Source organism: Helianthus annuus, chromosome 12, assembly GCF_002127325.2.
Source record: "Helianthus annuus cultivar XRQ/B chromosome 12, HanXRQr2.0-SUNRISE, whole genome shotgun sequence".
Lineage (NCBI taxonomy): Eukaryota > Viridiplantae > Streptophyta > Magnoliopsida > Asterales > Asteraceae > Helianthus > Helianthus annuus.
In genome coordinates, this window is record NC_035444.2 from 94,721,107 (window position 1) to 94,731,881 (window position 10,775).

Genomic DNA, 10,775 nt, shown 5'->3' on the forward strand with positions numbered 1-10,775 from the left:
CCATTTATATACTATTAATTTGAAACATTTGTATGCATGTTTTGTTGTAAGTTGTGCTTAAATACTTGTACCTTAATCAAATATAGGTTGTAAGTTGTGCTTAAGTGGTTGTACCTTAATCAAATAATAATGGTTTCATTACCTTACCAAATTCAATATCTTTTGTATGCATGTATGGTTGTAAATTGTGCTTAAGTGGTTGTACCTTAATCAAATAATGGTTTCATTATCTTACCATATTCAATCGGTTTGATCCATTCAAAGTTGTGTTGTTTTATTTGTAAATTATTATTATTTATAATAATCTAATTAATTTAGCCAAAAATCTTGTATAAATATACTTTGCAACATATTGATGCAATGGTTGTTGTAATGTGTGCATTATGGTTTGTATAGCGGTAATGATATATATTATAAATAGATTACGATGAACCTGTCAAACGGGAAAAAATAGACGCGGGTTCATCGTAATGTGCGAGTTCTAGATCAACTTAGTTATTTTATTCTATGTTTTACGTTTCGGTTTAATTTCTTCGCATTAACACCGCAACTTCAGTGTTAGTGGTCGCTGACAGTAGTGTGGCATTACTGCTCGTCCCCGTCGCAACGCGGGGGTTGTTTAATACTAGTTAGAATTATTGTAGAACTAACTATTATATTAAATATATTTAACTAATTTTATTATCAAATTAAAAGAGAGAATGATATTCGCATAAATATCTGAAGAAAGAAAAACTATATAATTAATATTTATAATGTTTAAATATGTTACATTTCGATTGCAATAATATAATTTATATTAACTGTTTTTATCGCTATACTAATTTAGAATATTTTCTTATTCGTCATTGCGAAAATCTAAAATATTTTGAGTATCTAAATAAAACTAATCAATAATAATATATAATATATATTATGATGAAGAGATTTATATTTAATATTAACTAGGATTTCCCTATCGCACGTTGCGACGAGGAATCTTCGTATGAACCAAACAATATGAAGCTGCAATATATAAATGTAACAACAAAATATAAAATAAAACTATTAGAATAAAAAATGATGACTTGGTGTAGTGACCCAAATGAACGAACGGAGAAGTGATGGTGATGACTTTGTGTTACGCCGTTTTCATAAGAATTCATGTAGTTTATTTAGTTTCTTTTTCTAAAAACACTAAAGAGCGAAAATTATAAAATAAAATTATTGGGTTAAAGAACGTGTATTATTTATATTGTAAAGGTTAGTTTGAAACTTCAAAATATAAAAAAAAAAAGAAAAGAAACAATTGGAGTGGCTGTAGTTATTTTTTGACGTTATCTATATATATTAATAAAGGAGATGATTTGGGCTATTTGTCCTTGAATGGTGAAGCCAATATGATGATGTGGCATCAATTGGTTGTGTATAGGGTGATTTTGGGAGGGAAACCATCTAATTCTTTATAAACAAACAAAATTTCACAAAACACAAACCAAAATCGATATGGACGTGGGATCCGGCTGAAGATTCGGGTCACCCAATATTAAGAAACGGATCCCTTATATTTTTTGAACGCTTTCTTCCTTCATTGACACAGTTCCATCTTCTTTTCCAAAACCCTAGAGAGCCCTTCGTCTCCATTTCCATTCTCCAACTCCATTCGGGTTCAAAGCATTTCCATTCTCCACTTCCTGGTATGTTCTTTGTATGATTTTGCATATAGTCAGATTCTTTTGGTTGTTTATGAGGTTTCTTACATGATTATGATTTAGGGTTTTTTAAGTTTTTTTTACTGGATTCGTAGGTGGATGATTGGGGGTTTACATTCTACATAGACATTCTTTCCTCCTCAATACTCAAATGTTAGTACCTTTCTTCTTCATCGGCAGCTCACACAGATACATAGAAGGAAGATTAGGTTCTGAAAAGAAACACTGATTGCGTTTACTTTCTTGCTTCACCCTTAACTTGCAAAAAGGTAACTTCTTTTTATTTAATTTCATGATATTGGTGGGCAGATTGTGTTTTTTTGGTCGTTTTATTAGATCTTTGATGTTTTTGATTTGGGGATCTTGAAATTAGGTTTATTAATTTGTGGTTTGTGTTAGACTTCATGTATTATGCATGTTTGATAGGGCTCATAGGCTATTTTGACAAATGATTTAGAAGTAAGTTTGAATAAAGATTATAGTTTTATTAGTCTTTTAGCAATGGATGACTGAGGACTAATAAGCAGGAGGAAATCATCAATCTTTTATATGGTTTGATTGTTCAATTTGTTCCAAGTTTTAATCTTTTAAAGTGACAAATTTCACAAAAACTTGATTGTGGTCCCGTTTGGTTAATAGAGTGATTATATTTTAAAGGATTAAACATATTCTTCCAAATGTGACTACAGGCTCCTAGCCTTATCAAGCAGATTCATTTCAAGAGGTTACAAGTTTCTTGATATCAACTCGAATAAACAGCTTGGTGGCATAGTCTTTCAGATGTTCACATTCATGGTGCCTTATAGTAGCGATTACGACGATGGTAAGTGTTATTTGTTTCTGCAAGTTTCAATCCTCATTTAGAGAGGTTACATCTTTTTGTTTCGATTGAAATTTAGTCATTTTGTTGTGAATTCAAGACTGTACCGATTGCTGGTTTGTAATGTAAGAAATTAATTCGATTCAAAGAGGATAATCCATGTAAAGTAGTTGTTTTCAACAATAATATCACTGACAAGATGAATGGCACTTTTACCCTTGATTATAGGTGTTCGTCTTATGCATTGCCACTTCAAGTGCATACGACCAGGGAGCTTAAAATGGCATTTTTTAGTCGAGAATGGATACAGGCCAAATGAGATGTTTTGCCACCTCCGAAAGATCTTCCAAAAATGTTAGAGAATAGAATGAAGAAATGAGTATGATCTGGGTATTTATAATATATTTGTTTCTTGAGCACATAACTGTTTTGGTCAAGTAAGTTTTCGATAAGCATGCACGCTCTACTAAATTGTTCTTTTTTAACTTTAATTTTTTTATAGAAGGAAAAAAAAATCATTTTTATGGATTTATCTATCAAAGATGACATGTTAGTTGTTACCCAACCTCTACAACGTTTTTTTGTAACAAATTAGTTTCCAAGTTTTTTATCCTCAGATGACAAAATTCGAGTACATTAAAATATGCATGACACAAATTTTAAACGATGTGATGCTTGAAAGTTTGTTGTTGAATGAGTAGTTTATAGATTTAGATTTTGAAATTCTTCTTTCTATCAATTTTTGGCACTTTGCCTTTCTGTTTTTCTAACCGAATGTTAACATGAGGTTGACTTTTTGGCAAGTCAACGTGAAAAAGAAAAGGAACTACATATAATGACTTCTAAAGACAATTAAGTAATTTTTGGCACTTTGCTTTTATGTTTTTCTAAGTTTTTTAGGTATTTACAATGACCTATGCAATGTGTGTTTGTTTTTAGTTCATTATTCAAGATATAATTCTATGAGATTTTTTGTAAATTAGGTTGTTGGTATACGAGTATGTCAATAATTGAAATTTCGAAGAATGGATTGACGTAGCTATGTGCCAGCATGGATATCTTACCTGGGAGGCTCGGATTAAGGTTCTTCATGGGAGAGCTAAGGCGTAAGTCTATCATATGCTTCATTTATCCTACAGCTTTCTTTTAATCCAAATTGTACAACATCTTTATATACATTTTTTATAATCTTAAGTATAGTGTCTTAAATATGTTTAGAGAAACTTAGTTTATTATAATGAAATTTCTTTTCATTTAAACAAAGTGATGTAAGAGGCTTAATAAACTTGGGTCCGCTTTGATGGTTTTTGAACCACTTCATATTTCGTTAAAATATAATATTATATTATCGTTTATTGATTACTAAATAATGGCAAGGGTTTTGACCATATTAATAGTAATGTGTATAATCATTGTCAGGTCGTATAATAAAGCAGCACCGTACAGGACTCGCACATTGTTTTCAGTTGAAAGCCAAAACTACTTTGACTGGCAGACGGTGGGCCTAATCTATAGCTTCGGGACCCGTCAACCCTGCCCAATTGAACTGCAGTGCACATGATGTACACAAGCCCTGTTGGCAAGAGGCTAGCTGAGTGACTATCAGATGCTGATGCTGATGCTGGTTTACTGTATAGTTGCCAATTTTACCCTATTTACTTAATTACTTATGTATGGTTTAATTCCGGTTATGACTTATGTGTTTATGTCTAACGGGTTTACGGAGTAAACTAAGAAAAACTGAAAAGCAAAGGGGTCAAATGGGTTGAAATTCGCCAAGAATATTTTTCATGCATAAAACTGCAAAAGTATTGTATTATTGTTGAAATAATAATATTTTAGTAGTTGTATTTGACTCTCCAGCAACGTTTCTATCCATACCAAAAATTTACCGGTTTTGACCCACTACAAGATCCGCTCAATGTGCCCAGTTTTCTACCTCTAATTGACGGGATTCACTGTTGATACAGGAGGGAATCTTTCGGAAGAAAACTTATCGGATGCAGGGATAGAAGAGTTTATCTTAAAGAACTTCAATGTAAATCTTGCAGATTTTGGGGTTGAAGAAATATGTAGGCAATATGTGCCTACTGGTTGTTTGCTTGAGGATCCATCTGGGTGCGATAAAAGGTACTATTTTCATTAACATTTGTTTTCTTTTATAGTTGTTTTATCGGTCTTGCAACTTCCAAGCATAAAATGTACAGCTAATTTCTTGCTCCAAATTCAACACCATAATGATTTATGGGAATTGTCAAAAGGATAAGGATAAAAGGAAATGACAAAACAAATCACGGTTATGGAGTCTATTGAATTCTAAATGTATGTGGAGGCCACCTAAGCATATATCCACTTTTGTTTATACCCAATCTGGCCAAAAGCATGCCAAAGTATTTTAAAGAGTAGAGTACATGAATGGTCCTGTGGTTGATCAAAATTTTGGATTTGGTCCTCAATTTTTGCCAAAGATACATGGATGGTCATTGTGTTTTGCACTTTGTAACACATTTAGTCCCCAACTAACAAATATAAAGGCTTCAGCAGGTCCAAGATAGGGATTGAATGCGTTACAAATTGCAAACTACAAGGACCATACATTATCTTTGGCAAAAGTTGGGGACTAAATGTGTTACAAAGTGCAAACCATAGGGATTATACGAGTAATTTTGAAAAGCTATGGACAAAATCTAAATTTTGGTCGACCACCGGAACCATCTGTGTACTTTATTTTAAAATGACAATTTTTTTTACATCGAGTTGTTGCTTTCTAATACAGTATACATACATTGCCATGATTGGATACAAATGCATCAACTTCTAGATGTATAGATGTTTTTTATATATATGCTTATTACCATTTGTATTAGTGATTTGGCTTTTCTATAAAAAACAAACTACTGTTATTATCCAAATTCCAATAAGCGATTGTGCCTAACATAAGGTATGGTCTCTACATGGTATATAGATTTATACGAAGAGGTTCAGGTCTTCAATCGTCCCGGATAACCTAATTTAGGTATTTACTGACATATTTCTTTTTATAAAAGATTATTTAATAATAAAAGTTTCAAAATTGATTAAATGACAGAGATTCCTTAGGTTAGGGTTCATGGTGCCTGAGAAATGCCACCGCTGATCGGGTGGCATGAAGCTTAGATTTTTGAAGTTTCAAATTTTGACCCTAAATGATGAAATTAGTCAAAACTTTTAGCCAAACCTTTTTGTTATCCAGTAGTAAAGTAATAACTTTGTACATGAAACTTTTGGTCCAAAATAATGAATTTGGACCATATATCCAATAACAAACATTTAAACAAGAAAGGTCGGTTCGGTTTAGTTTGTTTTGATTTAATTTTGGAATGAGGTATAACAGAACCGTTGATTTTTTATGTTTTGGTCAGTTATCATGGTGTGGTTTTATCAGTTCTTTCGATTTCAGTTCGGTTAGTCAGGTTTTTTCTCACCCCATTCCTGTCATTCACAAATGGTGTTTTGCTGGTTCATTAAAATTGTTTATTTTCATTTTCCTGTAACTTGATTCTCATGTTGATTGGTTATATTTGCAGTTGTTCTTGGAATAATGCGCATATTAATAAAGATGATCATGGTGTGTTAGATATGGCACCAAGCGCTTCCTATAATTTAAACCCTGTAAGTATACTCTATATGAAATAGAAGAGTAATCTATCATATGTATTTTTTTTTTGAACTTATGGTTGTGTCTAATGTTCTAAATTTGATATTTTTTAACCTCTATTACAGAGTTGACTATGATTCTACTCCACCTGTTTCTCCTCTCTCCTCTCGCCACTCCAGTTTTTAGGGGTTTACTTTTGGTTTTTCATTTCAGATTAAGTAAAAAACTGTTTGTTTGTTCGTGTAGGGGTGTTCATGGTTCGGTTATGTCGCATCATGGGTGTGTATGAGTCGGTTTTGGGCTTAGCTGAACCAAAATAGAAATTATGTTTTTTTCGATATTGGGCAACCGATATACTTTGGTTTTTGTTTACGGGTCGGTTTTGGACTCAAACTTAACCAAAATTGAAACTTTGGTTTTTTGGCTTATCGGAAAGTGATGTGTTTCGGTATCACATATGCATTTTATTTAATGTAGTGCACATGTTTCGATTTGTATTTAAGTTAGTATTGCAAATTTAAGAGGTAGATGGGGTGTCACATAAATGAGATTAAGTGAAAGTAAGAAAGTGTTGGTGAGTTTAGTTATACGACTATCATAGATGTAGCAACCCGATTACTTTTGAGTTTTAAATGGGTTGATTAGGATGTTAGATCTCTAATGGGACACTTTGATCACTCGTAAAACAGTTTTTGACCTAAATTAGTAGAAAATAGGAATAATTAAACCCCCTTTTAACAGGATACAAGAACTAGTGACACAAATTTAGATCTTTGGATGTAGTTTTTAAGTCTTTCTGGTTTTCATTGAAGATAATGTTACAACAGTTTTTTTTTTTCAGTTTTAAGTTTGTGATACTTAAAGATAGATGCTATTGTGGGTGGCTTTCTCATGTTTAAACTTTCCACAACATGACCAAAAATTTTCCACTCAAGTTTAAAAACTAGAAAAGCCACTCCCAATTAATTTAAATTTGGAGTGGATCTTTTTTTTTCAATTTTTTTACATGTTAATTATTTATATTTATCTGATGATGTGCAGGTGTTGATATTCAAAGTGTGAAAATGAATGTTTGATTTAAATGTTCATGCTTTCTATCATTCGGATTGTTGCTTTAGGTAATCATTATCATCTTTGCTAAATCATATTTCTTTTGTTAATTGTTCTATTCTATGTTATGTGTTCCTTTGCGATTTTTATTAAAACTGGTTCATAGATTTTTCTTATTTGTTAGAAATCTTAATTTTGTATAATTTGTGGGGTTTCTTTTTGAATTGTGGATGTAGGGTTTCGGTTATATGGATTGATTATAAACAATATTTTTGGGGATTAATATGATTAATATGATGAGATTCAATGAGAATGCAGGCAATGAAGATGCTATAAAAAGATGTTACAAATGTAAAAAGGCTGGGCATCTGGATAAAAATTGTTGGTGCACTTACGTCTGCTGACTACGTCTTCCATCGAGTCTTGAAGTTGAACAGATCAAATATGACACGGAAACCTAGAATTACATGTTTGTATAGGGTTCGCTTATCAGTCACTAGGTTAGGTCCGCTCATGTGTCATATAGTGTCTAGGTTCGCTTATTCGGTCATTGTTTAGTTCGCTTATGTGGTTTCAAGCAGGATCGCTTATATGGTCGTCCATATAAGCGAACCATCTATGCTATATATAGGGGGTGTGTTATGAGCGAACTAGATAGTCTGAAACACATAGTTGAAGGTGTATTTGTTCCGGTACTCTGCCGAAGTGCTGTCAAACCTTGTAATCGTGCATTTGATCAATAATACAGCAATATTAAAGTGAATACATCTTCAATAGCACCGAATTATTAGTTTCCGCCTCTTAATTCGGATACGAACTTCTCTGAACGACTCAAACAGGGCCGAGAACAATCCTACAAAAATTGACGAGAAGACGCAAATGTAATTGCGCAGCTTAATGAAGCCGAGAGGATCACAATGGAAGAAGATTATATAAAAGAGATTGGTGAAGATGAGAAAGAGAAATTGAATGATGTGGATTATCTGACAGGGGTTCCTTTACCAAACGACATTCTTTTGTATGCGGTGCATGTTTGTGCTCCTTATGCTGCTGTACAATCATATAAATATTGGGTGAAGATAATCCCTGGAACAACAAAGAAAGGAAAAAGGTAAGTTTCAACAAAGACTATTTGAAATTTGAATTTTCTTTTGGTCACGTGCCAGAAAGCAAGCCAATGAGAGAAAGAGTTGATGAAGGCATGTACAGACCTAGAGTTGATGGCTGCGATTATTGGAAACGTCAAGATATCTGCAGCAGGACTGACAGGAAAGTGATGTGTTTTGGTATCACATATGGGTTTTGTTCGGTTCGGTTATGGGTCGGTTTTGGCTCAAGTCGAACCAAAATTGGTTTATCGGTTTTAGTAAAGCGATGTATTTCGCTTTTCAGTTTTACGTATGGGTCGTTTTCGGTTTTGCAACGGGTTTGAAATGTTTAGCCTAAAAGAACTTTGACCCTAAATGATGAAATTAGTCAAAACTATTAGCCAAACCTTGTGATATCCAGTAGTAAAGTAATAACTTTGTTCATGAAACTTTTGGTCCAAAATAATGAATTTGGACCACAATAACAAACATTTAAACAAGAAAGATCGGTTCGGTTTAGTTTGTTTTGATTTGATTTTGGAATGAGCTATAACCGAACTGTCGATTTTTATGTTTGGGTTAGTTTTAAGTTTGTGATACTTAAAGATAGATGCTGTTGTGGGTGGTTTTCTCACGTTTATACTTTCCACAACATGACCAAAAATTTTCCTCTAAAGTTTAAAAACTAGAAAAAACACTCCCAATTAATTTAAATTTGGAGTGGATCTTTTCTTTCAATTTTTTTACATGTTAATTAATTGTATTTATCTGATAATTTGCAGGTGTTGATATTCAAAGTGTGAAAATAAATGTTTGGTTTAAAAGTCCATACTTTCGAAAAGTGCTGGACATTTTAGTCGATTAAAAAATATTGCTCACTTTTTACATTTTACCAAATATCGATAATTGTATTTGGGGTGCTCTCATGTCAATATTTTGCGAGACATAGACTTATGCTTTGTGAAGCTTTGTTCGTCACGTGTTATTATTTTCTTTAAAATATATATACAATTGTGTTTGATAAAATTTAAATATCCGACCCGTGAGTAATCACGGGTAATAACCTAGTTTAATATAAAAGAAATGTTATAATAAATAAAAGTTTAAAAAAAGTTAATCTAGACAACGTAAAAGCCTAATAAATTAACAATTCTAATTTTTAACCACCTCTGTCCACCAATAATAACGACCATAAAAAATCTAAAATAGAAAAGATTTCAACGTATATCAATCTAAGAATAAAAAAAATATATTATTTTATGGCATTTAAACTACTACAAACATAGTGACGTCAGCAGGGAATAGTTGAGTCCTTTAATTAGGTAAAAAGGGCGGTAGGGGTAATAGTGCCAGGCAGCTGTCTGGCACTCCTCTATTGGCCCAATAAAATTACGAATTTATCCTGTTTTAAAATTACGATTTTGTCATCAGTTCAAATTTATGTTTTCGCCCCCGCTTAAAAATAAATTTACGCTTTTGCTCCTAGCTAAATATTTCAATTTTACCACCGGTTAAAAAATTACGATTTTGCCCCGTTCCAACCCTTAAAAATACAATTTTCCCATCAGTTCAAAATTATGTTTTTACCCTCACTTAAAAATAAACCTACGCTTTTGCTCCTGGCTAAAAATTCCAATTTTGCCCTCGGTTCAAAATTACGATTTTGCCCCGTATAAATTTATAGTTTTGCCATTAGTTTTTTTTCATCACAGCCAAGTTACGATTTTACCATCAACTTAACTTTAGATTTTCCCCATCGTTTTTGTTTGTTTTCCTGGTGACATTACAATTTTGCCCCCAGTGTAAAATTACAGTCGTGTCGGCAACTTCCTGGCACTCCCCCGTTGGTCCATTTAGTTTACAATTTATCCCCGAATTAAAATTATGATTTGGCCCTCAGTTAAATATTACGTTTTTCCCATCGTTTTAGTTTTTTTTTTACCAAAACTATAAAGGTTTTTTGTTTTAATTGGTTTACTCGATTTAATTTTTTTTTCGTCTCAAGGAGTTGCCTAACACTAGTTCATTAGTCCTGAAAAATTACAGTTTTGCCCCGAGCCCAAAATTACGGTCTTATCATCGTTTTTGTTTTTTTTTTCCCTAGCAAAATTATAGTAGTCTTTTTTTAATTGGTTGAGAATTATTCGGCCATCGCCCCGCAACGCAGGCGAGACATCTACTAGTTTATGACACATGACAAACATGTTACTACAATATTAGTGGTAAATAGGGCTGTAAACGAACCGAACGAACACGAACAAGGCCTTGTTCATGTTCGTTCGTTAAGGAAATAAATGTGTTCACGAACGGTTCATGAACACTTACCGAACGAGATTTTATGTTCGTGTTCGTTCATTAAGGAAATGAGCGTGTTCGCGAACGGTTCATGAACACAAACGAACACAAATAAATTTGGCGAACGCGACGAAGGATAAAGATAGATGGCCAGAGAGTAGCACTCGAACTTGAATCCCTTATTGTGGAACGGA

General features: G+C 32.9%; 1 long non-coding RNA gene across 13 annotated transcripts; it reads left to right on the forward strand.

The window, feature by feature from the left end:
* Positions 1–1,495: 1,495 nt before the first annotated feature.
* LOC110895505 lies at positions 1,496–8,982 on the forward strand. Of its 13 annotated transcripts, XR_002567195.2 has the most exons (12): positions 1,498–1,676; positions 1,787–1,960; positions 2,381–2,514; positions 2,740–3,617; positions 3,931–4,142; positions 4,482–4,641; positions 5,477–5,527; positions 5,913–5,963; positions 6,078–6,162; positions 7,190–7,266; positions 7,517–8,309; positions 8,365–8,978. It is a non-coding gene; the product is annotated as an uncharacterized LOC110895505 (long non-coding RNA). The 13 variants fall into 13 exon arrangements; XR_002567194.2 differs by lacking the exon at positions 5,913–5,963; XR_002567196.2 differs by lacking the exon at positions 5,477–5,527.
* Positions 8,983–10,775: the final 1,793 nt, after the last annotated feature.